Below are 4919 nucleotides of genomic sequence, written 5' to 3'. Positions count from 1 at the left end.
GAGATTGTAGAGTTTTCGGTTAGCTAGAAAACCGAGCGTGAGGTGTAAATATTATTTGGGTGAGCGTAGAAAACCCGATTGTGATAGTGGAGATCTCCTCTAGGTGAGGAGAGGAGACGTAGATCGTGGGGACCGAACTCCGTGATTATATCTTTTATTTGTGATTGCATTGGCGTACTTATTCTTATATTCATATCCTATATCGCCTTTGTGTATTGCTCTTCATATTGCCCTATCACATTTGTAGTTTGTTTATTTTACCCTTATGTTAGTTTATATATCCTTGCATATATTTCACCATATATCTCTTTGCTAAGATATATCCCTTTGTTCATATTGTTTATTCTTACTTATAACATATTGTATATCTATCTTGTAAGAATAATATCTGAATTGATTTTAATTGGCATAAAATAGGATTAGATTAGCATAAGACCCTAATCACCCCCTCCCCCCTCTAGGGTCTAACACATATGACTATGACCAGCTCAAGGTATTCGGGTATCCTGTATTTTATCATGTGAGAACAGATAAATTAGAACCTCGAGCTAGGAAGGCCATATTTGTAGGATTCAAGCGTGGTGTCAAGGGATACAAGATATAGGATCCAATTAATAGAAAGATTGTGCTTAGTAGGTGTTTTCGGTAAAAGTTACCTTCATTACTGAACTCATTATAATATTAGTGTTTACAAAGAATTCAGATCACTGAACTCATTATAATATTAGTGTTTACAAAGAATTCAGATCTTAATCAAAAGAAAAGAAGAAAAATTATAACTTTCTCGAAAATAACACAAGATCCGTTCGTCGTCTCTTGCTTGCGTGGGTCTTTAGCCTGTTACGGGGATGTCGATATCCGTGGACTACCTGGCAATCAGATCAGGTCCAGAGCTTCGTTGATCCGCGAGGAGATCTAGAAACAGAAGCGCCTATCTCGATAAAAGCGAGATAATTGCTCTTCTTAGAATTATCACAATGGAATAATACTAAGGATTGGATGCGGGTGATATAGATCTGACGACTTTCGATCTCTTGTGTTGAAGAACTCGATCACTCTTCAGTTCGGCAGGGCTTCGCCAATTCTCCAAAATTCCAGATCCTGAAAAATGAGGCCTAAGGCTTGTATTTATAGGCTTGAGGGGATAACGGAGCGGTTAAAAACACTTAAAGGCCCAAATCTGCCTTGGAGACACCCCAGGGTGTCTCCATTTGATCGGAGACACCCTAGGGTGTCTCCCATTGATCCGAGACACCCTAGGGTGTCTCGGTTTGGGCCGAGACCCCCTAGGGTGTCTCGGCCTTAGCCGAGACACCGAAGGGTGTCTCATTGGTCCGAGACACTCTATATGGTGTATTTATCTGTTTTCACCGTAATTTCTTCGTCCGAACTCGAATTTGAGTGATTCGAAGTGTGTTAGAAAGCCGACAAAGAGTTCTATCAGCTCCGATGGTTGGATCATCTGTAGAATGAATGAGACACGAAGGGAATTGTTCCTTTTGTAAACATCACGGGGCTCCCGATTAGCCCGTACCTTCGTTAGTTCACGTAGTTCGTCGATTTACTTCAAGCGTTCATTGACATCAATCAAACTCCTGTAAACCGGATAGTGACGTTCATCGTCGTTCCTTAACACTGAGCCGTTCATGGAGACCTATAGGCAATTTTTGATGCCTACAGTAGGGACGTCACATTCGATGAGGCTTCTATCTTAAAGCTTCCCAGCTCTCGTCAGGTGGAGAGCGACCCAACAGAGGAGATATCGTAGGTGGTGGAGATCAATGCAGCTCCACAGTGTCTAGATGGTGCAGTATTCATTATAGTGCTGACTGAGGTGACGCCAGGTGAACACGACGGTGACACGGAGGATACGGGTATTGATGTGTAGGATCATGGACCGATGGTTCAGGTTCAGGATTCTATTACGGTTCAGAGACAGAGGAGAGACATACGGATGCTAACACAGTATGCCGACACAGTTGTGTATGCACTTCTGATGGAGAGTATCGATGAGATGGTGCCTACTACATTCAGAGAGGCCGAGCAGAGTTCGGAAGCTGATTCATGACAGGTAGCTATGCAGGAGGAGATGGAGTCTCTTCACAAGAATGATACGTGGGAGCTTGTTGAGCTTCCAAAGGGGCGGAAGGCAATTGGTTGCAAGTGGGTATACATGAAGAAGGAGGGCATTGAGGGCATTCCAATGAGGTTCAAGACTAGGTTGGTTGCGAAGAGCTATGCACAAGAGGGAGGAATTGACTGTAACGAGGTTTTCTCTCCTATGGTGAAGCACTATTCGATTTGGATTTTGCTAGCTTTGGTGGCACAGTATGGTTTGGAGTTAGATCAGTTGGATGTGAAGATGACATTTCTTTATGGTGATCTTGATGAACAAATATATATGACTCAGCTGGAAAGAAAAATTGGTTTGCAGATTGAATAAATCGCTATACGATTTGAAGCAGTCTCCTCGACAGTGGTATAGGCGATTCGATGGTTTTATGCTTGGTTATTCGTACACTCGGAGCTAGTTTGATCCCTGCGTATATTTTTACAACTTGAAAGGAGCACCACATCTATTTGTTACTTTATGTCGATGACATGTTGGTTGCCTCTATTCTTTTATAGATGAGTTGAAGGCACAGCTTTCAAAGTAGTTTGAGATGAAGAATTTGGGTGAGGCGAAGCATATTTTAGGGATGGAGATCCACAGAGATAAGAAGAAGGGAAGAATTTGTTTGACACAGGTGGTTTATTTGAAAAAGGTTCTACAATGATTTTATATTAGCATGGATACGAAGCCAGTTAGTGTACCATTGGGAGCCTATTTGAAGCTTTCAGCTGATCTTTCATCGAAGTCAGTTGAAGATCGAGAGTTAATGTCGAAGACTCCATATGCGAGCGCGGTTGAGAGCTTTATGTATGCGATGGTCTGTACGAGACCAGACTTGTCACAGACGGTGAACATGGTTTCGAGATACATGCACGATCCAGGAGTGGGTCATTGGGATGCCGTGAGATGGATTTTGAGGTACATTTGAGGTACGCTTAATGTTGGTTTAGTTTATGAGTGGGACACTACATGTGGGCAGCTATGCATTGGTTATGTTGATTCGGATTATGCCGGGGATTTGGATAAACATCGGTCTACGACGGGGTATGTGTTCACTTTGACCCATACGCCGGTGTGTTGGAGATGCACCTTATAGTCTACTATGGCTTTGTCTACGATGGAGGCAAAGTATACAGCGGTTACGAAGGCTGTGAATGAGGCTATTTAGCTTCGGGGACTTTTGGAGGAACTTGGTATATTACAGCGGTCCGTCACTATTTATTATGATAGCATGAGTGCTATCTATTTGGCGAAAAATCAGGTTTTTCATGCGAGGACGAAACACATTAACGTTCATTATCACTTCATTCATGATGTTCTTAAAGATGGCGATGTGGAGATTATGAAAGTCTACACGAAGGATAATCCGGCGGATATGCTCACTAAGGTGGTTTTGAGCAACACGTTTGATCATTGTCGAAACTTGTTGCACATTCGTGATTGTTGAGGCCGTTAGCAGCCATTTGGGTGAACTACGTGAGGCTTGATTCCTTGGACAAGAGGATACGTAGGCAGTCTTTACGATGCAATCAGTTTGGATTAGTTGGTTTTGATGGGGGTTAGATTGTTTGGACTCTCGTTCGGATTCCCGACTTGTTGTGGATTGAGTCCGTTGTCGTGGATTTACTCCACATCGTACTAGACATAACAAGTGGGATATTTGGATGCTTTGGTGTCGGCTCAGTTTTGAAAAAACTTTACAGAGGTGGAGAATTGTGAACGTGTTTTTCACGCGTCTTGTGGGGGCCACAGGGTGCGTGTGTCTCTTTTTCGCTCCCGTGAACACCGAATATAGCAGGCCCACCCGATCCAATGTCCCAGCAATATATAGCTGGTAATTGGTCTTCTAGGGCTTCGTGCGAAGGAGGGTTTGTGCGGCGTGCAAGGAGTTTGTTTTTAATTGCTGCTGGGTGCAAGTATTTGTGAAGTGGGCGGCTGCAGGAGAAAAAACACAGACTTGGAGAAAAAGTGCAAGTACAGAGGAGAATTTTGTGTGTAGTCTTTTTGTGCCTTTTGAGAAAGATATTTGTGTGAGGGATTTGAGAGCTTGGTTGAGGGTTTGAATTTATGTGATTATAAACCCTAGTTGTATTATCTCCCTCTAATAGTAGATCTCCCCCTCCTTCCCCCGTGGACGTAGGCAATTTGTTGAACCACGTAAAATTAGTTTGTCTCGCTTTTGTGTGATTTGTAATAGCTTATTTAGGTTCCCTCGACAGGTCAGTCCTAGAATTGATGAGAGGAAGAACTGATATCTCACTTTGTTGAGATATTTTACTTAAGGTTCTTATTTCCTTTGTGAAATAGGAATTTCTATTGCGACCTAATTCTCTTGTTGTGTTGCCGAGGTGCTGCCGAAATTTTCGCTGCGCACAACAATTATGTCACCTCACAACCAAACATAACTTTTTGTACTTGGTACCAAACATACCCATTTCTCTCTCTCTCTCTCTCTCTCTCTCTCTCTATATATATATAGTTTCTCCATTGAACTTGGTAGTGAGGTGGCCAAATCAAGACCCTACATCATGCCTCGGAGAGAGAGCCTCAATTACTATTCACCTACTTTAAAAAAGAGGCTCCATCTCCGAGGCATGATGTAGGGGCTAGATTTGGCCACCTCACTATCAAGTTCAATGAAAGAACTTGGTACCAAGGCATATGAGTATGCTTGGTACCAAGTACAAATTCTGTGCTTGGTAGTGAGGTGACACAATCTCATCCACTCATTCAAATAGGAGATCACATTCACATGGGTTGAGAACTGCATGGGGATATGCACCAATTTGAATGAATGGAGAGGATT

Source organism: Asparagus officinalis, chromosome 7, assembly GCF_001876935.1.
Source record: "Asparagus officinalis chromosome 7, Aspof.V1, whole genome shotgun sequence".
NCBI classification, from domain to species: Eukaryota; Viridiplantae; Streptophyta; class Magnoliopsida; order Asparagales; family Asparagaceae; genus Asparagus; species Asparagus officinalis.
Note: the sequence above shows the minus strand (reverse complement) of the source record.